General features: G+C 48.8%; 1 long non-coding RNA gene across 1 annotated transcript in view; it reads right to left on the reverse strand.

Annotated features, from left to right (window-relative positions):
- Positions 1–25,799, reverse strand: part of LOC145545532 (uncharacterized) — a 76,291-nt gene that overhangs the window by 17,414 nt on the left and 33,078 nt on the right. The window contains exon 3 of the long non-coding RNA XR_014082139.1: positions 10,112–10,214. This is a non-coding gene — a long non-coding RNA (uncharacterized LOC145545532). The remainder of the gene's footprint in view (positions 1–10,111; positions 10,215–25,799) is intronic.

Here is a 25,799-nt window from a genome sequence, read left to right on the forward strand (position 1 = left end):
CTTTCTCATGAATAACACATGTGTTACTCTACTGATGGACATCTTATGAGGACTTGGGGACCAGGGTGATTCTTTAGGATGAAAACAATGGAATTTTCCCCAAAACCAAACTGAAAATAGATTGGCCTGGAAACAGTACCAGTGGAGCTGACGCATGTCAGGAAGCTGGTGAGGTCCCAGAGCCACTTCCCTGCCTGATTGGACCCTCCCCTGGGTAGTCTGATGGAGTTTGGGCCTAAGCCCTTGTCTGGCAGGCTAATCCCAGCTCTCAGTTCTTGCTCTACCAGCATTTATTAAGCACCTAGGGTATGTCGGCCCTGGGTGGGCAGGGGTCTGGGAGACCAAAGTGATGAATACAACTTAAGCTTCTTGTCAGGGAACTTTGAAGTAAATAAATACAGTCCAACACAGTCCAGTGCAGAGGATATGAATGGAATGAGGCCAGAGGCTGGAAGTAACACATTCTATTTCTAGTCGTGCAGTGGAGATCCTTGACTTTTAAGATGTTCTTAACTTGATTTTTTTCTAATAACATCTACAGCAAACTCCATGCTCCTTCCAACAAAGACCAGGACCTTAGAAAGCGCCCTCTAGACACCTCCCACCCTTCACATTCTGAATCCCAAATCAGTTCTCTCTGTGGGAGCTTGTCAGGGACTCCACAAAGGGAGGTCCCACCTCCCATACCACCTCCCCTCCAGGCCTCTGGTGTCACCTTGCTACCCTCACCCTGCACGGGCCATGCCCCACCATACCCCCTGCTTCCTGGTCAGGGGGCAGAGCCTGAGCTGGAAGCCACTGAGGGCTGGTGGAGGCAGAGAAGGGTGATAGTACAAGACCCTTGGCTTTGCCCCCGTGCCTAGTCACAAGCAGCAGGACAAGAGCACCTCGTGCAGCTTCAGGGGACGTTGTGGGGTCCTTACCCCACCCATGGGCTTCCCTGGTAGCTCAGACAGTAAAGAATCTGCCTACAATGCAGAAGACCTGGGTTCGATCCCTGGGTTGGGAAGATCCCCTGAAGAAGGGAATGGCTACCCACTCCAGTGTTTTTGCCTGGAGAATTCCATGGACAGAGGAGCCTGGTGGGCTACAGTCCATGGGATCACAAACAGTTAGACTCGACTGAGCGACTTTCGTCTCGCCCACAGACCCCTGAACTAAACCACCACCTTGGAGGCCATTTTGTAGATGAGGACCCTGAGGAACAGAGAGGCTCAGTAACTTGCTCAAGTACAAATTGATTGGTCTGGAACCTCATCTCTCTGACCCCAGGGTCTGTGATCTTTGCGCCAGCTTGGCACTACTCTTGAGCACCTAGGTTAAAAAACCTAGTTCTGTCACTCACCAGGAATGTGACCTTGGGCAAGTCTTCAAAGTCTCAATTTTCAAAATATGTTTTTTAATAAATCAGCTTTATTGGGGGATAATTTACACACAATAAACACACAGATTAAGTGTGTTTGACTCACCTGAGCTTGATGACTCTTGACAAACATATACATGCATGTCACAAACCACACAATCAAGATACAGAACATTTCCCTCCCTGCAGGAAGCCCCTCCTTCTGTAAAAGGGGCAAATAAGAGTACCTGTCTCCTGGCATGTCAAGAAGGTCAAATGAGGTAATATTGGCAAGATACTTAGCAAGGCTCCAGATGTGAAGTAACTCCGGAAACATGCGTTGCTTTTATGACTGCATCTTGCCTCCCTGGCGCCCCCTTGAGGCTGGGCATGGATGGGGCAGGTGCAGCAAGGGTGTCTCTGAAGCCTCCTCCTCTCCAGTGTGAAGGCATCAGCCCATCTAAGAGAAGACTTGGGATAGACTCAAAGCCCCTGTCTTCTTTCAGGAGCCCTGAGGGGCTGAGTGCAGAGAAATGGGCCGGCTTCTGCCCTCAGGCTGGCACAGAATATAGGTCCTCCGTTCTTCTGAGACCTTCCCACGTCTGTCTCTAGCATTGGAGGCAGGGCCAGCTTCATGAGTTGGCAAGCTGTCAGTCACTCAGGACTCCATGCTCAGAAAGCCCTGTACTTGGTTTAATGTTCTGATGTCACCTTCTTGCAATCTTCAATAATTTTTGAACAAGGGACCTTGCGTTTTTATTTTACACTGGGCCCTGCAAATTATGTAGCAGGTGATGGTGGTGGTGAAGATAGGGTGAGCTGGCTGGTTTCCTCCCTAGAGAAGCTGGTGCCATCACTCTCTATGCATGCACGCATGCACGCACACACACACACACACGCACACGCACCACAGCCATCACATGCAGTCACATATACTCATTCAGCACTTTCTCCATCCCTTCTCTGTCACTCCCCATAGAGGGGCAACAGGAAGGCCTGGGTCACACTGAGCCCTCAACCACCAGGAGGCACCCATGGAATCTGGCAGCCTGCTCGGCCTGGAAACCCCCTTGGGGACAGCTCCTGCTCTTAGGGCCTGCTGGCCAGGCCACCCGAATTCCCATCCTCTGACGGTCCTCTCCAGCCGCCTCCTCCCAACTCCACGGCTCAAGTGTGAAACCACAGCTGGGCGCCTGCCAAGGGGGCTTGGGTTTCATCACACTTGACTTCCCACACCTCGGCCGGAGGCCAAGGTCTGATGGGGCTGCTGGCCTGAGGCCTGGCCTTGAAGGCAGAGTAGGGGTAGGGGATGGCTCCCAGTCCCCTCTGGCTTCCTGTGTATCCTAGAGGACCCTCTGTCTCAGGCCACAGTTTCCCCTCCATGCAGTGGGATGGGATTCAGTAGGAATGGAGCACTTGCCAAAGGTGAGGGGAAGGCAGAAATTAGAGACAAAGCCATTGAGGGAGATTCTAGAATGTGACTGTCCAGTACAATAGCCATCACGAGCTGCATGTGGCTATTCAAATTTAAATTAATTTACATGAAAGCCAATTTAAATTTCATTTCCTCAGCCACCCTAGCCACATTTCAAGCACTCAACAGTGATGTGTGGTTTGCGGCTGCCATCTTGGACAGCTCGGACACAGGACATTTTCATCAACACAGTGAGACACGTCTGCCAGCTGGGGAAAATCAAGGTGCAGGGAATGCTGGGAGCATTACTGACCCTGGGGGTGAGTGGGCAAAGGGCCGTGAGTGGGACACATCTGAGAAATGCTCTCAGTCACCTCTAGACCTCAAGAGTGAGGAGATGGACACACCATGGAGGGGAGTCAGGAATCAACCTCCCAGGGAAACAGAAGCTCTCTGAAGGCAGCTTCAGCTCCTCACCCTGACTGAGTGACCAGAGGCCCCAAAGAAGAAGGTGGTGGCCAGCGCAGGTGTCCTTCCAAGCAAAGGGCTCCTGGAGCCATCTCCAGGTGAGACATGTCATCGCTCCCTCTGCCTCACTTCTAGACTCATGGAGCACCTTTGCACGCTCTAGAATAATGTCCTCAAACTTTAGCCCGCCTCACAATCACCTGGAAGCTTGCTAAAGCACAGCTAACTAAGTGAAAACTCGAAACACATATACTTTTACTTCGTTTATGAGTCAACACTGAAATGCAGATATTTGGGTTGTGTTCACCTGAAGGTTCACTCGCGTTTGGCTGTCTGGGTAAATCATTGAAAGGTATTGAACTGGCTTAATCTGGGCACATTTTATAACTATAAATGAATCGGCAGAGGGTGATGTGGCAATCTCAGAAGAGACTGGAGGGGCAGGAAAGAAAGGGAAGGGAGAGGGAGGAAGGAGGGAGCGGGGACGGAGGGCGGGGGGAATACTCTTTGTGTTCCCCTCCTGAAGTCGCTACCTCATCTCCTCCTCACAATGCCCTAATAAGTTGGCTCTGAGAGGTTACACAAGCCCCCCCGCCCCCACCCCCAGCAGACACAGGGTCACTCAGGAATCAGGCCGTACTTCGCTTCTTCCACTCCTCTCTCCAGCTCTGACTATTTTCAAATGAAATAAGCCTGGGAAGCGGGGAAGGCTCAGGGCTGTGAATACATTTTTTTGTTTTCTGGGTTTATTCGACTTTGACAGGAAGCTTGGCTGAGTGCAGGCGTCTGAGCCCTCGCTCTCAATGGTGCTTTTAAGGCATGTCTTAGCCAGAATGTAAAGAGTCGCCATCAGAAATACCAGCAGGCCTTGATGGCCCACTCAGTCCCTGAGGCCCAAGCCCACCTGCCCTCCTCCACCGCCCACCCCTAGCCTGCACCCCCCTCCACACATCTGGGGAGGGTAGAGAACAACAGATCCTGGGTTGGGAAACCAAGGCTAAGGGACCCAGCCCAAAAGTTGGCCTCTCATTTCAGAAGGACTATTTTCAGCATTGGGGAAACTATACTCATAGAACCAGCTTTGAAGATTCTAGAATGACCCTCATTCACAGGTGAGGGAATAGAGGCCCCTCTGGAAAACTTCTGAACACCTTCTTCCCCTGACCCTTCCCTCTCAAGTGGGAAAGTCTCACCTCCTCCTTTGTGACCACCCATTCCACCCACAGTATGTCCCCACAGCATAACCACCCTTTGGATGGCTGCTCATATTTGGGTAAAACCTCAGACTGTCTCCTCCACTCTCTCCACAACTGCCCAGTGAGGAGGGCAAGGTCCCATTTTACAGATGGCCAAAGGGGTGAAGCAACCACATGGCTGATCACCTGGAGGACTGCCTGTACCTCCTCCTGATCACAGGGGCAGGCTTTGGCAGCCCGCCACCTCCACTCCCTTCCAAACACACCTCCTGTCTCCTCACCAAGGCCCAGGAGCACCGCTGATTTAGAATTTCCTGCCCTTCTGACAATCAGTGTGCACAAAACAGGCTTTATTTAAACCACTTTTGGAGGGCATCTCTTCTACCCCTTCCTCTGGCTTCAATAAGCTGCTAATCTGAAGCAGGATAAATCATTGGCATTTAACAACCTGATTACAAACATGTTCCTGGTTCCTGTCCCTGCCCTGATGGGAAGCTCATTTCTCAAAGGGTTAATTAACAGCCTTCACACAGGCCGCATTTAGCAACGAGTACAAAGCCGCACACATAAATAACGTCTCGAGCGGAAGACGAGGGTGCAGATGGTTTGTGACTTTGCCGCCCAGAGTTTTTAAACCGGTGTGAACCATGTCCTGTCGGGACCCGGGGCCATGAGTCAGGGTCAGGCTTCGAGGTGGGCCAGGCCAGAGACACTGGTGGCCAACTCTGTGCTCTGTTGAAAGAAAGTCTTAAAGCAAAACAGAGCACTGAGCCAAGATGTGGGGGAGAGAGAGGGCGGGCCTGGGATGGGGAATGGGCCTGCTGACTGACCTGGATGGAGAGCAGCCAGGGAGAAACCAAACCAGAGACCCAGAGTCCTTCACGGGTGCTGGGTTTACCAAGGGGGCCTCCACCCAGAGAGTCATACCCTGGGGCACAGAGTCCCTTGCAGACCCTGTGGCCGGGGATGCCAAGAGTGCCAGGCTAGGTAAGAGGAACTGTATGGGGCTGGGAAGAGGGCAGAGAAATGGACAGCCCTAAGGAAGCTGGGAAAGTTCTGGAAGTGGTACAAAGGCATCGGCAGTCTTCTGCCTCCTTCGGGGGTAAGCTCTGTTCCTCTGCAAAGCCTTCAACTCCCAAGAGGAGGTACGCAGGACTCACCCACCCACCACAAGGGGGACACATCTCAGATTTTATCAGGGGCAACTTTACAGAAACACAGTTGCAACCTGAAGCCAAAAAAGAAGGACACAACAGCCAGGAAACAGAAGGAGCAATGTAAATATACTCTGGACATCAATGGAAATGAGAAACAGGAAAAGGCAGAGAAAAGAAGAGATCAGAATGCAAGCCTCCCACATTCTGTCTCTTCCCGTTTTGTTTCTCTGGTTCCTTGTGTTCATCTTCTCAGCCTTTAAATAGATCCCATCCCTCAGCTTTCAGAGTCCCCCCACCATCCTCACCAAACCTTCTCCTGGGAGCAGGAGGTGCCATCTGGGGAGGCGGACAGGGAGCCCCCAAAAGCGGTCCACCCTGGAGGTGAGGGCGCCCCCTGAGTGGCAGAGAAGAGCCCCATCTCAGTGGCAACCTGGCTGCCAGTCCTGACCCAGGGCTGAACCCGCCAGGCTCAGGCCAGGGGCTGCCTCCCCGTGCCAGGCTCAGCGCCCTGGGGGTGAGGGAGCAGAGAAAGAGATGGGGGCCAGGTCACACTGGCCGAACAGAGGGGCTCTGTGTCCAGGAGTGGCTGCTTCTCCCTGAGTAATTTTCCAGGGTTAGCCCTTCCCTCACAGAGCTCACACAGGGGCTGCCATCCTCCAGAGGGTTATTCTAGGCCAGTCACCTGTTCGGTGACCCTACCTGCTTTGATTTCTAATCCCTGTCACTCATCTGGCTTTGCTTCTCAAAGTCCCCACACCCATCTCCAGGATATGATACCCCTGGACCCCAAGACACCCAATCCACCTGCTCCAGGCCCAGCTCTTGGGTCGTTGTGGGAAGTCCCAAAGGCGCCATTGTTGCTGGGCTGAGGCCAACATTTCTGTTTTCTCAGAAGGATCAAAGCCGCGTCCCAACCCTGCCAGGAGGAAGCAGTTGTGACTCGTGCAAATATCTGCAGTCCATTTGGGATTTTACTTTGGTGAGAAATAAATACACAGCCATCTGCAGATGATGGAAATATGACTTAAGTAACTTTTTGGTTGAGGCTATTGGGCCAGAGCCCAGATGGAAATAAGACCTTGTATCTCAGTCTCCCCTGCACACTTTTGAAAAAAAAAAAAAGCAGAGGGGAAGGAAAAAAGAAAAAGTTGATGAAAACTGAAGCTCAAAATGGAGTGTGCTCTATTACTTGGCCTGAGAAGGGAAAAATAAACACCAAACAGCTACTCCATTCAACTGTGTGTATCTGGCTCATCCTTGCTGAGAATTCCCTCTCCTCCCTCCTCTGCCCAGGAATTACTGCGCCTACAAACAGCCCCCACGCCCACCCCTAACACAGGGCAGGCAGACAATGGGCCAGAAAACCAGGCTGGACCAAGGCCTCTCCCTGCAGCCCCCAGAGGCCGTAAGATTGAGAAACACAAGGCTATTTTTAAAGTCCTATTTGTCTACCCACGTCGGCTCTGCGAGCCTGAGAAATGGTATCATTTGTGGGAGGTGGCATTGATTTCTTTTTTAACTTGCTCAAAGCCACATTTTTGCAAGTTTGAGAAAAGCCAAAAAGGCAACAGTTTCCAAGGGTGACTTCTCCCCTGGCTTGCCCTCCTGCCCTGCAGGAAGGACTCAGGTGTACGTGGGAGCCCAGCCCCCTGCGGCTGTGCCCCGGTCTCTGGCAGGCAAAGGCCCCCAGATCCAGGCCCAAGGAAGTGGAGTGAAAGGTCTGGACATACAGGACAGCCAGTGAAAGAGGAAGGAGCAAGGGAGTAAGAGAGAGGTAGGATCCGAGAGTGGTGGGGTACTCCATCTGTGGCACAGCTCTGCCCTGGGAGGCCCCATTTGATCGGGAGGAAAACCACCTGCCCTGGAGATAGAAAAGGGTGACAGGTCACACATAGAGGAAATGGCATCTCAATACCATCCAGCTCCCCAAGTCTATGGGCAGATGCTTCAAGCAGCTAGTGTGTCTAGGGGCCAAGAGGGTGCTTCCAGGTGGGTCTACCAGGCTGAGGCAGACCTTGGACTCTGGGCTGCAAAGATCCAATGGCAATAAGAGGAGCCTCTCTGTTCTTGAGATCTCTAAAGGTTTTTTCCTGTGAGGACACAACCCCACCAAGGCTTCAGAGGCCTCCCCACTACCCACTGCCAGGACCAAGAGATGGAGAAAGATGGCTGGATGGCGAAAATAAAGCGATTCCAGTGAGATGGAGAAACAGAGGAAGCAGAAGCATAAAGATGCAGAGAGATGGAAAGATATAAATTGAGGAAGAGTGAGGAGATTCTTCTCTGTCGATCCCCAACCGCAGCTCATATCTCTGATGTTGGATGGAAGGGGACTGTTCACAAGGACCACAATAGAGGGACATGCTCTGTGGACCATTTCCTTTCTCCAACGGGTCCATGGCCCATAGCCTCGAGGTATGGTGAGCACGAAGTCTCCAGCTGCTGCCTGAATACCACAAGAAGCTGCTGTCCCCGCTCCTTCCCCGCACCGGGGACACAGCTCAGCCCACAGTCACTCAGATTTCTCCTATGTACACTGGCTGCACAACCTTGAACGGTTCTCTGATTCTCTTCGTTTCTCAGTTCTCTCATATGCAAAAAGGAGATGGCATCTTCCTCCCTGGGGTGTTTCGAGTATTAATTGACATAGCATGTATGTGCGTGTGTGTAAATGCTTCACGCAGACTTGGCACACAGTGAGGGCTTGATACATGGCAGCCTTAATGCATGTGGTCTGTGGTCCATAAATGGTGGTTATTGTTGCTGCTGTTCCCAGGAGACGGGCGGGGCTGGGAGAGTGCTGGAGGGAGAGGGGAGGGTGGGCAGGATGGGGAGGCAGAGGAGTCTGGGGAGAGGGGGCCAGAGGAAGGTGATGCAGAGTGCGAGGAACCATATGTTCCAATGCTGGATGTACCCAGAGACCACCCTGACCCATCTGTGGCACCCCTGGTGCTGACCCTAATGTGGACCCCATGCAGGGTCGGAGACTAGGAGAGCCAGGCTCCCCTGCTACATGTCCCTGGTTCCACAGCTGCCCAGGCTGGGACCACAGGTCAGCCTCCCATCAAACCCTAAGCACCAACCCCCCCTACCCTGGGGATGTCTTCCCTTTGGTGGTTTGGAACACTGAGCGCCAAGAGGAGCAGAACAGCAGCCAGACGGGCCAGTAGGTGACTCGAGGCCTACCCCGGCCCCCAGTGCATCAGGGAAGAGCAGGACATCAAGCAGAGTCGGTCATCCTGGCTGAACCATTCCACGTGAAAAGGCTCCCAGCAGCCCCCGGCTTCACTGTAGGGAGTCTGATCCTTCTGTCCCAGGGAGGGACAGAGTCTGATCCTTCAGGAAGCCCAGTTCTAGGGAGGGGACAGACCTTCATCCCTCATTACAGCCTTAAAGAAGCACCCCCACCCCCCACCTAAGTTGACCCAGAGCTTGCTCTGCCTCCCCAGCTGCCATGTAGGGACATAGGCACAGCCCCCACCTCCCTCCCAGAGAGGGACCCCAGCAGCAACACTTTCCCCATCTTAGCAGGAAAGTAGAGGAAGGGGAATCAGACTGTGCAGGCTGCCAGGAGGAAGTCCTGAGACCTGAGTTGGCATCCTGGCTCAATCCCTTTGCAAAAGTCGCTCATCCTCTCAGAGCTTCATGTTCCTCCTCAAGAAAATGGGAATAATAATCTTTACATGTTGGGGAGACAATAGCACATATCTAAGCACTTACATAACACTCCGACCCGTTCCTTTCGTGGGTGGGGAATTAGAGCAATTGGGTGTGTGTTTGTTGGCAACCTAAAGACTGTGGCTTTCAGCAGGGCTGGATGTTTGCATTCAAACCGCTCACTGGAAGGCAGATAAAATCAAGAGGTGGGTCCTTCCAGAACCTGGAGGATGCGTGGCGGATGAAAGCGCTATTTCTGGAACAAGATGGCATGTCCCCCGACTAGGTTAACTCTCTACACCTCAATTTGCTCATCTGTAAACAGGGATGATAAGAGCTCCCCAGGCATTTGGTTAGAGGTGATAATTAAATAAAGCAGTCCACCTGGATCCTTCAGCACAGTACCTATTGGCAGCAAATACTCAGGGCAGATGGTCAGTTATGGTAAAAACACAGAACAGAGACACCTTCTAGGAACTGATGGGGAGAGACCCCCAAGATGCATGTTGAGTGGAAAGCATGGCATGTAGGATGCTACCATCTGGGCAGGGAGTGAGGAAATCAGACCACATGCCCCATTTGCTTGGATGTACAGAAGGGTATCCTAGAAGGATCTTCCCTAGTGGCCTAGACTATAAAGAATCTGCCAGTAATTCAGGAGACCTAGGTTCGATCCCTGGGTCAGGAAGATCCCCTGGATAAGGAAATGGTGACCACCCTATCCCCGCCCTGCCAGTATCCTTGCCTGGAGAATACCATGGACAGAGGAGCCTGACGGTCTACAGTCCATGGGGTTGCAAGAGTCGAACATGATTTGGCGAATAATCCACCACCACCACCTTGGAAGTATACTTAAGAAACTAGTAAACGGGGTTACCTTGTGTTGGGAGAATGAAAGCGGATGGAGTGGGGGGGGGCAGGCCTTCTGACTGTACACATCTTCATGCGATTCTGATCCATCACCCATGTGAGCGAACTACCTATTACAAAATATTTTCAGTTAACATAAAAGCGTGAGATACTGATACTATTATTCTGTCTGAGCTTCAGTTTCTTACTTAAATGAGGAAGGTGCTCTATGCCTCATCTGCCTGACTAGGGTTTCATAGGGATTCAAAGAGAAAGTGAATACACAAGAGCCCTGAGAAAGACTGGGATGAGGAGGAGGAAGGGGAGGAGGCGGAAGAAGGAGGGCGGGGATGGGAGGCACCCAGTGGGAGAATCACTGAGCCGTTGTCCCAGGAGCTGAGCCATGCCAGCTGGACACATTTTGCTCTGGCCTCAGCCTTTGGCTTCTTTCCTCAAACACCCATGGTTCAAATGGGGCCCCTCATCCTGCCAAACATTTCAGGGGAGGTGGATGCAGGTGGGTGGGGGCCAACTGTAGGGCTCATGGGCACCTGCATATGACCCTTGACCACTGGCCAGAGTGCTGGGAGCAGGAAGGGGCCCTGGGAGTAGAGTTGTGAGATGGATGAGACATTGCAAATGGAAAGGCAAGATTCTGCCCAGCAACGACTCAGTGACTGGACCTTGCCAAGGGTGTGGCTTGTGTGAAAGGATATGGGAAGAGTCATCTCATTTATCATCACCCCCAACAATTCTGTCATGGAGTCGATTACCATCCAGATGAGGAAACTGAGGCTCAGAATTTCGGGTGTGTCTATAGTCACAACCACTAAGTAGCTCAGATCCAGACTCAGGCAGCGTCCCTCCATTTCAGTACCGCTCCACCCTAGCTCGTAACCCAAACAAGCTGGCCACTTTCTAGGTGACCCCATTATAGCAACAGAACAAAAATCACTAGAGCTTAGCTCAGAAATGGCAGCAGCAGCATCGTTGGTGGCTGAAGTGTCCCTGCTCCAGGAGGTTTCCACACTCATTAGATACCAAAAGCCTGCAGGTAGAGCCTGGGAGGGGCCAGACTTGGGAATCCCTCAGGACCCCATGCCCCTGAAAATTCAGGGGCACGAGGCTGGAAGAATGAAAGTGCTTTTCATGGAATCCCAACAGGAAACCCACGAGAACATTCCTGCCCTGAGGATTCCAACAGGAAAACCACGAGAACATTCCTGCTCGTGGGATTCCAACAGGAAAACCAAAAGAACATTTCTTCTTGTGAGGTTCCAGTTGGGAGTCAGAATCCATGTTCCCTGCTACACAGGCTGGGCAAGTGGGTGGAGGGGTGGAGGAGAAGACTTGCCCACCCTCACCAGAGGTCCCTAGCCCCTCAGACACACTCAAAGATTCCTCTGGCCTCTCTGGGATGGGGTGGGCCCTTTGAGAACTGGGCTGCCTGGCTCCCAGTCCTCCTGTCTTTGCTCCAAGTGGCTGTCCTATTACCCAGGTTCCATGCAGAACATATGGCCCCCTGTTCCTCTGAGGGTCTTTGTAATTAGAGTGAGGGCTTGTGAGCATGTAGAAAAATTATCTTCAATTTAACTGCCTCTTGAGGTGCCTCAGTCAACAGTGGGGTGCACTTGAAGAAATCTGGGACACAGCTGATTCTGCCCACCCTCCTCCAAATAGCTATTGTGTCCCACCATCAGGACCCGCCTAAAGCTACGTGCTGAGAGGGGTCCTGAGGACAGGTTCTTGGCCCCAAGAAACTCCCACTCTAGTGGAGAAGCTGGGAGGCAATCCAACAGGAAGTGCTTCTAGAGTGCTGACAGAGAAATGACCATTAACCCCAGGCATCATCAAAGAAAACCCTGTTCATGGAGTACCTATCATGTGTCAGGCACTGTCTTGGGCTTCAAGGCAGAGTGACAAAGCCCCTTCTCCCAAAAAACCGTTGCCTGATGGGAGAGATCAACAAATAAATGACTACCTCACAGTGGGAAGACAGTTAAAATCTAGGTTTGCTCAGGATGCAAAGAAGAAGGGAAGGAAGGAAGGAAGGAAGTGATACTCGAGCACGCTGAGGAGTTCAGCTGGAAGTGCAGTGGGACTTCAGGGGTGGGACTGGGAGGTGATGGGATTTGACATAAACCTCAGTAACCATGGTTAGGATTTGGGTTATGGAGCAGTGATAAAGGCAGGGACGGGGCATGGAAGAGTAGGTTTTGGACATAGGACAGCAGATGCAAACACCAGGGGAGTGGATCTGGAGGGGAGAGCTGGGAAGGACAGAGGTCCCAGAGAGCTGGAAGGGCTGTGGGTCAAGATGGGACATGTTCCTTCACTCAGTGAAGGAGAGAGGCAGTGAATGCGGGCAGAGGAGAGGGTTGCCCTCAGGAAGATGGGAGGGAATCCAGACTTTGAGGGGGTCGCAGAGCACCGGGAGGTAAGAGTGTGACATTTGGAAAATGAAAGAAATTCTGAGTGAGATCCCAGGACCTTCTCATCTGCAACCATCCAGACACCCCAGCCCCACATCATGGAGTGGAATGTTATGCTCCATATGAGGCCTCAGGGCTGATCCAAGCAGGCTGGCAGTGACATGGAGCAGCTGAGGCCAAGACAGGAGGAATGGGTCCCTCAAGCCATCCAGTCAGACACCAGGAGAGGCCAGGAGCAGGAATCAGGGGTCAGGATAAAGGGAGAGAAGAGGTGGTGAATCAGAGGCAATGGCAGGGACACACACGGCAGCATCAAATTGTGGGGCCAAGAGCTGAAACCCACAACCAGGGTCAGGGTGAGAGAGGGACAGATCTGCCTCCAGAAGGAAGGAGGAGCCTGTGGGCCTGAACTAAGTGGATGAGGGACAGGGGGACAGGAGGAAGGGGGCCATGGTGGACAATGTCTAAAGCAGTGGTGTGCCAGAGCAGACATTCACGGGCTCCAAGAGCCAATTGTTAAATGCCGATAAACTTGCAAGAAAGTTGTTTCAATGTTGGTGAAATCAGCCACAAAGCATTTATACTATGGAAATCAGAAAATGCTATTACCAATCCGGGCAATTTTTTTTCCTTTCTCAGAGAGATGGCTGAGACCTGGGCCCATGAGACCAGGGGTCTGGCCTTTCTCCATCATGTAGTTTTGTGCTGCTGTGGCCTCACTTGCAAATGACAGTTCTCAGCCCTGCCATCCATGAAGCACTGCTGGGGTGGGGGATTGGGGTGGTCATCTAAACGAACATAGCTGGATGATGCTCTTTAGGCCAAAGCATTACAGAGAGAGAGAATTGCAAGTGGCTTTCCTAGCCTCTCCCTGGATGTCTGATCTAAATTTAGGTCCTTTTAGTCTATGCTGAATCCCAGCCACTGCCTTTCCTTCCTTCCTGCAGACTCTTTGGACATGGCCATAAGGAAGGCCCTGCTGGAAGGTGGCTGACCTTTGTTGTTTCACCTGCGAGTTTGTGTGCAGTTTTCGGGCCAAAGTCCTCCCATACCTCCCCTGTGCCTCCTCCAACTACCCCTTCCCTCATGCTCAGAAACTTGCAGTGGCTCCCTAATCCTCTCCTGATGTTCCAGATGCCCCACCTCTGCCTAAGGCCATCCCCTTTCGGATCCACAATGATGACACCACTCTTTGCTTGGCTACTCCCTGAGAAATCATGTCCTTCCACATCAGGATACCTCAGGCATGTCCCTACCCTCTCCAGGTCTTATCTGTGCTCTAAGGATGATGTCCATAATAGACCCTGTGTGATTTTTCTATAGGTAATATAAACTGACCAACAGGGACTTCAACCATAAGAGAGTTGCCTACCAAGAAGTCTAGAGGTGGGCAGTTATCTAGCTGGCTTGGAAACTTCAAGATGCCAGTGCTCTGGATCAGGGTCCAAATGGTCTCCCTCATGTTGCAAAATGGCTGCCACAGCTCCATATATCACATCTTCAGACTTCCTCCAATATCTGGATGCAGGGCGATAGTAAAAGTGGAAAGAGCTTTCTTTGTGTGCCTTCCTTATTTGATCGTGGATGAAAAATCTTTCTCAGAAGCTTTTCTATCACAATTCCCCACAACTCCCAGCAATTTTTTCCTAGATCTTGTTAGCCAGAATTGAGAATGGCCTTTAGATGGCCAACCAGCACAGTGTTTAGAGGGTATCTGAAGATCAGACACAATGGCCATGAATGTACTCTCTGTTGTTAGGAGAGCTCACCACCTCCCAGATTTCTGCTCTGTCTCCTGACTGGTCACCCTGAGGCTGTAGGGGCATCCTATTCCCTAGGGGTTACTCTTCACCCTGAAACAACAGTATGTGAATAGGCTCGAGTCCAATTAAGTGCAATTGCATTGATGATTCCAAGAGTAGGAAGAAGGTCTGAGTCTTGTCACAGACAGTTGGCAAATCTGTATTGGCATCTCTGTATGCCCAGCCCAGGGTAGGCCAGAGCCTGTCCCTGTGCGCTAATCATCTGGGTAATCTTGCCTGTAAGTGAGAGTTACCTGGAAAAACTTTTTAAAGTCTTCTTGCTCAAAAAAACTCAAAATCCCAGTCTAATCATGTGAGAAGCTAACAGACAAGTTTGATATCCCTGACCAGTTTCCCTGTCAAGGTTCTCAGAAGCAAGGACAGGCAGAGAAAATGCCATGTCCCTGAGTGGACATGATGATGCAATGTAATATGGTATCCTGGATGGGCTCCTGGGATGGAAAAAGAACATTAGATTAACATAAGGGGGCCTTGAATATAACATGGACTTCAGTTAGTAATAATCATAATCTATCAACACTTGTTCATTAATTTTAACAATGTACCACACTAACTCATGATGCTAGCACTAGAGAAACTGCAGGGTACAAAGGGGTATATAGGAACTCTTTTTATCATATGTTCAATTTTGATATAAATCTAAGACTGCCCTAAAAAATAAAGTGTAATATATACATATATATACATTACACTTTTTTACACTATATTACACTTTATATATATATATATCTCCAGGCCCGCACTGCAGACCAATGACATTAAACCACTGATAGGGAAGCTTCAGGGCTGCCCTGTTCAGGTTTCAGCTCCCTCATTTTCTTAGCATCTCAGGGACTCTTGGATTCCCTGTCACTCCAGTGACTGTCTTCCCTTCCACTCCTTCCCAGAAAATGGCACATCAGCAAGCTGATCTCCAGGCTTTCCCTCCCTGGCACAACACTAGGAATAACCCTGGGCTCCTACCTGGATCTTCCCTAGAGAGTCTCCAGCAGGAACCAAGTTCCCAGATAGGAATCACAGTGAGGGACAGAGACCCATGTTGGACATGCTGGCTGCTTCTGGAGGCTGCTGCTGCTGCTAAGTCGCTTCATTCGTGTCCGATTCTGTGCGACCCCACAGATGGCAGCCCACCAGGCTCGCCTATCCCTGGGATTCTCCAGGCAAGAATACTGGAGTGGGCTGCCATTTCCTTCTCCAATGCATGAAAGGGAAAAGTGAAAGTGAAGTTGCTCAGTCATGTCCGACTCTTAGTGACCCCATGGACTGCAGCCCACCAGGCTCTTCCGTCCATGGGAGTTTCCAGGCAAGAGTACTGGAGCAGGTCCCGTGTTTTTGCCCAAACTTCATTTGATGAGAATGAAGAGGAATATGGTTACACAGGAAGTGTATGAAAGCTGAGGAAGAAAGCTGCATCTCTTGGAGATCAAAATTCAGAGTTTACACAGAAGAGAGTTAGGAGAACTGCAAATTTTGCATAAGATTCCTCCCAAAGAATGTTAACAATTTAGAGGAATAAGCTGTGAACACAGGTTTTGGGGCCAGACACATTTCAAATTCTAGTTCTGCTGCTTATTAGCTGAGTGACGTCTACATCAATCAGGATAGGCTAAGTTATGCTACAAGAACAAATAACCCCCAAATGGCAGTGGCTTAAAACAACAAAGGTCTGCTCACGGGCACAAAGCCTTGCCGCATGTCTGGGTGGCTCTGTGCAGCTGCTCTCCATATGAAGACCCTGTGGTGTGCCTCCAGACTGACACAGCCTTCCCCGCTCCCCACGGAGGGGGCAGAAAACTGGGGGTCAAGCACCAGTGATTCAGTGCTGCCACTGGGAAGGAACCCATATCAGGTCTATTCATATGAAAGTCACATGACCTCATCTAACTTCAAGAAGACCGGGAAGCACCATCCTCCCATGTTCCGGGGAGGAGAGGGGAACTCAGCGCTGGTGAGTAATAATAATGTTTTCCACAACTTCGCGCAAGTGGTAAAGAACCCTTCGGCCAATGCAGGATACATAAGAGATGCGGGTTCGATCCCTGGGTCGAGAAGATCCCCTGGAGGAGGGCATGGCAACTGACTCCAGTATTCTTGCCTGAAGAATTCCATGAACAGAGAAGCCTGGCAGGCTATAGTCCATATGGTCACAAAGAGCCGGACACGACTGAAGCGACTTAGCAGGCAGGCGGGACACAATTTCAAGTACTTTAACCTGTTTCCACATCAGTTTGCTCATCTGTAAAATGGAGATAATGATATTTTCCATAGAAGGTTGTTGTGGGGATTGAATAAGATCTTCAGGCTAGCCATTCCAAGTATGCAGTCCTCATGACAAACTGATTGGCTCAGGGATGGACTCACCTCAGTGATGCCAATCAGAAGTTTCTTTTTTAATTAAAAATTTTTTATATTACTTTGGATTTATTTATTTAAATATTTGTATTTTGTTGCACTGTGCAGTATGTGGGATCTTAGTTCCCTGACCAGGGATTGAACCCACGCTCCTTGCAGTAGAAGTGTGGAGTCTTAACCACTGGACCACCAAGGAAGTCCCCAAAGTTTTGCTTAAGATTTCTTTATGGAAGCTGGAGAGACTTTATCTTCCTCTGAGATACTGAGTGATGAGATCAAGAGAGTTTGTAGCTCTTGTATATAATGAGCAATTGTTTTTGTCTTGATAGAAAATAAATTCCAGAAACTATGAGAGTCCCTGGACTCCATTTAACCTAAGACTAAGTAGCACTTAAGGAGATTTCCTAGAGCAACTCCCACATTGACTAAAAAATACCATTTATTCCCACAGAATTGATGAGATTCTGTTCAATGGATTCATGGAACCCCGTGATTTCCCTGCATAATTTGTAACAATTTATAATTAAATACATGGAGATCCATTTAGGGTAAAAGAAATGTTGCTTTTTAAATTTCCCTAAATAAATTACATCTAGCTAAAATCTGCATTTGTCTGGATGATAGGCAGTGGATAAAGAAAGTTGTATTGAATAGAAGGACTCCAGGCTAAGCCTGGCCCATGAAAATGGATGGCAGAGGCTTAATCATCAATTCATGGTTGTCCCTATTGTCACCCACATGGTCCATGCAGGGGGGTAACTTGACTCTGAGGAAGACCTGGCCTGGTGACCTTTCTCACGGTTTCTGAGCCTCAGCACCTGGGGTCCAGTTTCCCAAGGCACAGAACAGCCCCTCCTCTGCCCAGGGCCACACCTCAGCAATTCTTGGGGGCTGATCTCTGGGGTTCATGCCCCATAGAACCCCCAACACTTCTCCTCTGCAGTCCAAGAAGGCCCACACTTCCTACAGGCCATTCCCCTCTTGGCCCTCTGGACATCCACCCTGTTTAACCACCTGATGGGCACAGGCCCTCCAAATCACAGGGCAGCCCACCCCAGCCTGACAACTTCTCCATTTGGCCGGAAACACAGACCAAAGACTGTTACTTCCCTCCTGCTGATAAGGAAAGCTCAAACCTCAAGAACTCAAAAGCTGGGCTTTCCAGAAGGGTAAAGGAAAAGGCATACACTCCTTCTTTTATCCTGATAAGCCAGCAATCTGAAAAGTAGAAAAATTAGACCCTATTTCTTGACAGTTTGTTCTGTTGCTTTATATTGGCATCAGGCCCACCTGCCAAATATATTCATATTAGGTTGGTACAAAAGTAACTGCAGGTTTTGCATTGTTGAAATTTGCTATTTGGTATTAGAACACATTCTTAAATAAATGTGGTTATGCTATACAGCTTTTTATTGTGCACTTCTGGCTTTATGTAGTTTTGTTAATGACTTATTAGTACTGTTTATTTTAGACTATGGAAATGATGTTAGACAAAAAGCAAATTCAAGTGACTTTCTTATTTGAGTTCAAAATGGATCGTAAAGCAGCAGAGACAACTCATAACATCAACAATGCATTTGGCCCAGGAACTGCTAACAAACAACAGTGCGGTGATGGTTAAAGAAGTTTTGCAAAGGAGATGAGAGCTTTGAAGATGAGGAGTATAGTGGCTGGCCATGGGAAGTTGACTACAACCAATTGAGGGAAATCATCCAAGATGATTCTGTTACAACTACTGGAGAAGTTGCCAAAGAAATCAGTGTTGACCATTCTACAGTCTTTCAGCATTTGAAGCAAACTGGAAAGGTGAAAAAGCTTGATAAGTGCGAGCTTCCTGAGCTACCAAAAAAAAAACCCGTCATTTTGAAGTATTGTCTTCTCTTATTCTATGAAACAACAATGAACCATTTCAGGATCGGATTGTGACATGTAAAGAAAAGTGGATCGTATACAACAACCAGTGATGACCAACTCAATGGTTAGACCAAGAAGAAGCTTCAAAGCACCTCTCAAAGCCAAACTTGCATCAAAAAAGGTCATAGTCACTGTTTGGTGGTCTGCTGCCCGTCTGATCCACTGCTGCTGCTGCTGCTAAGTCGCTTCAGTGGTGTCTGACTCTGTGCGACTCCAGAGACAGCAGCCTACCGGGCTCCTCCGTCCCTGGTATTCTCCAGGCAAGAACACTGGAGTGGGTTGCCATTTCCTTCTCCAATACATTTAAGTGAAAAGTGAAAGTGAAGTTGCTCAGTCATGTCTGACTCTTTGCGAGCCCATAGACTGAAGCCTACCAGGCTCCTCCATCCATGGGATTTTCCAGGCAAGAGTACTGGAGTGGGGTGCCATTGCCTTCTCCGTCTGATCCACTAGAGCTTTCTGAATCCTGGTGAAACCATTACATCTGAGAAGTATGCTCAGCAAGTCAATGAGATGCACTGAAAACTGCAACACCTGCAGCTGGCATTGGTCAACAGAAAGGGCCCAATTCTTTTTCCATGACAAGCCTGACAGCACATTCCACAACCAACGCTTCAAAAGTCAAACACATTTGGCTATAAAGTTTTGCCTCATCTGCCATGTTCACCTGAACACTCACCAACTATCACTCACTTCTTCAAGCATCTCGACAACTTTTTTGCATGGCAAATGTTTCCACAACCAGCAGGAGGCAGAAAATGCTTTCCAAGAATTCACTGAATCCCGAAGCACAGGTTTTGATGCTACAGGAATAAGCAAACTTATTTCTCGTTGGCAAAAATGTGTTGATTGTAATGATTCCTATTTTGATTAATAAAGACATGGTTGAGCCTAGTTATAATGACTTAAAATTCATGTTCCAACACCATAATTATGTTTGCACCTACCTAATAATATAATGGGGACAGGAGGGCCGAACAGCTCATGTCTAATCTGCTCACAATTTATCCCAGTCTCTGGCTCACAACATAAGCTGTAGGTCTCAATACATACTGGTTCAATAATTACTTATTAATCACAACTCTTTGAGTGCCAAGGAATAGAAATTCAAACTAAATCAACTTAAAAAAAAAAAAAGTCATTGGCTCTGGGAAAACTGAAGGCAGGCCTGGCTTTTGGGAAGATTGGAAGGATGTAGAACTGGATCTTATCTCTGGCTCCCTGGCCTCCTTTCCTCAATGTGTTGGTTTCATTTTCCCAACAACTACTTCCTTGCGTCCTTGGGCAATGGCTCCAGTAGCTTCAGGCTCCCATCATTCAGTATCTCTTCATAACAGGATCTCAGTGGAGGAGAGACTCTTCTTCCCGCATCCAAAGCCCAAATCTTAAGTGAGATTCTGATTGCACCATATATCTACCCCTGAACCAATCACGTGGCCAAGAGGATGGTGTATACCGATGGCCAGTTGGATCACACACCACACTCTGGATGGTGGTAAAGAGGCTCCGAAACAGCTTCACCAAGAAGAGGAGTAGCTCTTCTAATGAAAATGGGAGCTATGACCTAGAGAAGAGAGAAGGATGTTGCACAGGCAGACAGAAACAGCAGGCATCCCCTACGCATAGTGTTGGGACTAAAGCAGGTTGGACATGTATTCAGTTAGGTTCAGTCATGACAAGTGTTATCAGTTCGGGTGAGTTAGCTGCTGTAACAAACAACCTCCAAACTTCAACGGCTTAACATACCACACTCACTCATGTCACAGTCCAAAGCAGGGTTTGGGGTGCTCTTCATGCAGTCATCTGACGACCCTTGTTTTAGTGCCTTCCTTATCCTCCAGGGCTCTGGAGTCCTGTGCTCCCAGTGGCACAAATGGGAAAAAGAGGAGTGCAGAGAAGGTCATACAGTACGTTTTCAGGGATTAGGGCCAGAATTCGCACATATCACTCTGGTCCAATATCCATTGGCCAGAACTCGGTAACTACATATATTAATAGCAAGGTTGGCTGGAAAATGTTCTCAGGAAAAAAAGGTACACAGCATTTGATGAGTTCATAGTCTCTGCCAAATTGAGAGAGGGCCCCTCACAGGACCAAGTTGGGGTTTGGGAAGAAGTGGGGGCAGCAAGGAAGGTGGGATAGGCTTGGAACTGAAGGCTGACAGCCTCCGCCCTCCAGATTTTTTAAACTTGGGCAAGTCACTCTCCCTCTCTGAGTCTCAGTCTCCCCACCCCACTCCCCACTATCTGTCAAGTATAGCCCCCTTTATAACACTTCCCATGCAAATATTCTTTTGCTTCTATGATTCACCCCCTACCTAAAGTCTCCATACCATTTCCAAGCTCCAAGCTTCTATGGTCTTATAACTTCTGATCTCCCCTTCATAACACCCCCCTATCCAAGCTCTTCTTGGCCCCTTCTTTGCTTTATATTTGTCCATAGCACCTATTATCACTTGATATACCAAATGTTTTGCTCATTCATTCATCCTCTCCCTGCACAATAATATAAGCTCCCAGAGGGCACAGCTTTTGTATTCAGTTCATTGCTGTATCCCAGGTATCTAGAAAGGGCTTGGAATACTATAAGAACTCAGTAAATATGTGTTGAATGAATGAATGAATGAAATGTAAAACCTTTCTCAGAAGAGAAATTGTCTAAAATTCCCAGCAGAGTAACACTGCCATCTGGTGCCGGACATTTGAATTGCAGGCACAAAGTCAGATGGGTGAGGGGTGGGGTGGATAGAATCCAGAGACGATCCTTGTTAAATCAACCCTACTTCGTTGCTTTAAACATTATGATCTGACTTTGGTGTTCAGATGACTCTACAGACCTGTAGGGTCTGATTTTCTGTCCCATGTGTGCTTCCCCGCTGATCACTACATGTGACCTCACTAACCATTCGTAAGGTGTTCAGATGTACCAGGCACTCAATGCTTGCTCCGACGCTGCTGAAATCTATGAACCCGTGGCCAATGCTAACTCTACAGAAGATGGGGTCAGAAAAAGACCCCAGTCCTGAGAGAGGATGAGAGAATATACATGACGAGACAAGTAGGAAGGATCAAAGCAAGAAGGAAAACCCATTGGGAAGAGCCAGAACACTAGACCCTACCACAAACCTGGCCTTGAATTCACTTTGGCTTCTCATTTGTAAGGTGATGCTAATGGACTAGAAGGGCTCTAGCCCATACCTGAGCCCAGCCCTAAAGTCCTTTAGAAGGAACAGAGAGTCATGGGTCCCTCCAATTTCTGGAGTTACCATCTAGAAAGAGAGGTTAGTGGTTTATCCACTGGTCAGAAGCTAATGCCCTCAGCTAGGGGTCTCCTCATTACTAGGCTCTTGCTCCAGCAAATCTTAGCACCTAGAATCAGGGGAGGGACATCGATCAGTGAGAACCTTCCCCGAATCCTCCCCCATAGAGTGTCATTGAGATGTAAGCTGGCCACTTCATGACACTGAAGCATCTAGATGCTCGGGACAATTCAGGGACCCCAAGAGATCCTCTCTTCTCCTCCATCCATCTTCCTCCTCCTCTGCTTCACCTACCATCACCAGAGACTCTGTCCCTCTTGGTTGATCCAGGGTCCCTGCTCTACTTACTGCTTTCTCTCTGTCTGTACTCTGCTTCTGCTGCCCCTTCCACCTGGAAACTCCTCCTATCCTAGGAGCTCCCAGCTAATGGAATGATGGACAGATCATTTGTTGTCAGCTCAGCATCACCACCATCCCACCTTATGGTACTGAGAGGCTAAGAACTACAATTCCCAGAAATCCCTTGATTGTATGGTTCCATCTTGGAAATGCTAAGGAGATGCTCTGGTCAAATATTTGTTGTATTTGTAAGAACATCGGAGGTCATGATTAAATCTACATACAGATCAAGAGTTTTCTATGAAAATTTAACAGCCAAACTGACGTCCTATAAATATAAAATACATGCTAGATTTTGAAGACTTTGTACCCTTAAAATGTAAAATATCTCACTAGTAATGTTTATATTGTTTCTATGTATTTTTGATATATTGAGTTAAACAAAACACTAATTTTGCCTGTTTCTTTGTACTTTGTTAATGTACTTTTGTTAATGTCATTACCGAAAAATTTTAAATTACATATATAGTTCATATTATACTTCTATTAGGAAGAGCTAGTTTAAAATGTGTGGGAAATTGATGGAAAACAAACACACAAAACACTTCATAGATGCATGAGACAATGAACAATGTCACAGTGTTGAATGTGGATTAATGCCACACAAGAGATGCAGATGTCAAAAGTAAAGACCTCAGAAAAGAAAAAGAGGTCCCTGAGGGCTCCATGATAGGGAAGGGAGGTGCTGAAGGCAGGACTGAACCACAACCTAAAGTACAGGAAGGATGTGAATGGGGTATGTTGAGGCCATTCCAGGCAGTGGAATCAACCTGCTGCTGCTGCTGCTAAGTCACATCAGTCATGTCCGACTCTATGTGACCCCACAGACAGCAGCCCACCAGGCTCCGCCATCCCTGGGATTCTCCAGGCAAGAACGCCGGAGTGGGTTGCCATTTTCTAGGGGAGGAATAATTCAGGCACGGCAAAATGCAAAGGCCTTGGGGGGGGTCTCAAGCAAATGGGAAGGTCATTGTTTCCACCTGTTTTCAGTCACCCCTCCATTCATTCCACCCTATAGCTAGAGTGTTGGGGAGGGAGAGAGGCATGCAGGAAGGTCCTAAGTAGGCACAAGGGTGCCATTGCCTAGGCGCCTGAAGGGCTTTTGAACACCAGGTCACAGTGTAAACTCAAACCCAGATCCAAACACCTCCTCTGGCTTTGTCTAGAGTGGGCTCCCCAAGGGACCACGTCTTCCAGCGGTGCTGGGGTCAGGGGTGGGGTGCTCTACCCTGGCCCCAACCGCAGGGGCTCTGCCTCTCTTCCCCAGCCCCATCCCAAGCAGGCTCCTGGGGTGGATCAGAGGGAAAACACATGCTCCAGTCTGAGATGAACACACTCTATCTAGGCAGCATGGAGTTTGGTAGAATGAGACCGCGGGGACAGGAAACATGAAGCCCACGGCTTAAAAATGCTTGCGCTTGCATTTTGTAGAATTTCTGGCAGAGCTGTCTCTGGTCAGCAGTAGGATCTTTCTCAGAAAAGTTGGGACCTCTGTGGTCCAGGCCTGGTCCTGTGGGACTGGCCGCCTGGAGCTGGGGCGGGCCTGGAACTGAGTCCAAGTTGGATGTTGAGTCATTTCAGGAAGGGCCGGCTGTCATGTCCAGCCCAGGCCAGAAGATAGGCCCAGACACTGGACCCAGAGGAGGGTCAAGGCCAGCCAGACCAGAGGGAGCTCCAGAGCGCCCATTGCAGGACAACCAAGAACAGGTAGCACAGGGGCCTCAAGAAAGCGCCAATCCCCAAATCAGAAAGTGCACTGCCTTGGAGAGACATCCTAGTCAGGAGATGTTTGAAAATAGGAGAACTTTTCCACCACTGCCTCAAGGGACCTTCATGCTTGATTCCTGAAAGAGGAAACCCTAGCAGCTTGATAAATCCTTCCTAAGCACCTACTAACCAGCAATGAATCAGGCCCCACGAGGGAAACGAGAGGAAAAGTAGGGAAACTTTAAATCTCAGAGCAGAAAGAGCCTTAAGAGGTCACTTTAAAATGACTTTACGGGGATTTCCCTGGTGGTCCAGTGTGTAAGACTCTATGCTCCCAATGCAGGGGACCCGGGTCTGATCCCTGGTCTGGGAACTAGATCCCGCATGTCCCAACAAAGATCGAAGATCCAGATTGCCTCAAATAAAACCTGGCATAGTCAAATAAATAAAATTTTTTGTAATGACTTCCCAAAGTAGAAATTGCTGCAGTTCAATGCATGATACAGGGTGCTCAGGGCTGGTGCACCGGGATGACCCAGAGGGATGGGATTGGGAGGGAGGTGGGAAGGGGGTTCTGGAAGGGGAAAACATGTACACCCATGGTGGGTTCATGTCAATGTATGGCAAAACAAATACAATATTGTAAAGTTAAAAAATAGATAAATAAACTAATTTAAAAAAAAAAGAAAGATATTCTTGCAACAGTATCCAGGGCAGTTCCATGTGGCTTTGGTGCTCTGAGAGCAAACCGTTTAACAAAATTCAAGCAGAAGTTCTCCAACCCCAAAATCTCTGTTGCCTAAAACCTCACTATGAAATTATCATTTAGGATTGGGGGGGTTGGGGGACTAAGTTTTTAATTCTTAATTTTCATCCTTTAAGATGAACATTTCCTTGCTGAGATAACATGTGAGGTTCCTAACAGAGCATAAGATGGTGACAATCAAGTAACAGGCAGGTAAGAATGGGATAAAGACAAACTCTACTATTGTCTTGCCATCAATTAGCCAGTTCTTCTGGTGACTAGTCATGTACACAAAAATGCTATGGCATTGTGTTTGTGGCTCAACAAATGTTAAGGATCCAGGCCACCCTCAATATCCAGCTCTACTCCATTATCCAATGTGTCATTCAAGCTCCAGCTGGCTCTTCCCCTTCTTCACCCTCATTATCATCTTCCTCGCCACACTTTCAGAATACACACTGTGTGCCAGAAACCACCCTAATCACTCTTCAAATATCAATTCATGGAATCCTCACAATAACCCCATTACAGCAATATTATGTTTACTCCTGTTTTGAGAAGTGAAAGTTGCTCAGTCGTGTCCAACTCTTTTTGACCCCATGCGAATAGTCCATGGAATTCTCCAGGCCAGAATACTGGAGTGGGTAGCGTTTCCCTTCTCCAGGGGATTTTCCCAGCCCAGGGATCAAACCTGGGTCTCCTACATTGCAGGTGGATTCTTTACCACTGCAACATATACTGTGGCACGAAAAGGTTTAAATAACTTGCCCAAGGTCACATGGGTTGAGGTGGCAAGGCTAGGGTTTCAACTCAGTTTGGCTCCAGAGTCCAGCTACTAGGTAGGAGCTAAGAAGGGCATTTCCTGCCCTTCAATGATATTTCGGCCAGATCTTAGTCACATGTCTCTATTCAACTGCAAGGGAGCCTGGGAAATGTAGTCTTTATTAAGAGCAGCAAAACCTAGGAGTTCTTTTACTAAGAAGGCTTCCCTGGTGGCTCAGATGGTAAAGAATCTGCCTGGAATGTGGGAAACCAGAGTTCAATCCCTGGGTCAGGAAGATGCCATGAAGAAGGGAATGGCTACC

This window comes from Giraffa tippelskirchi, chromosome 4 (assembly GCF_054371585.1).
Source record: "Giraffa tippelskirchi isolate mGirTip1 chromosome 4, T2T-mGirTip1v1.2.pri, whole genome shotgun sequence".
Taxonomy (NCBI): Eukaryota; Metazoa; Chordata; class Mammalia; order Artiodactyla; family Giraffidae; genus Giraffa; species Giraffa tippelskirchi.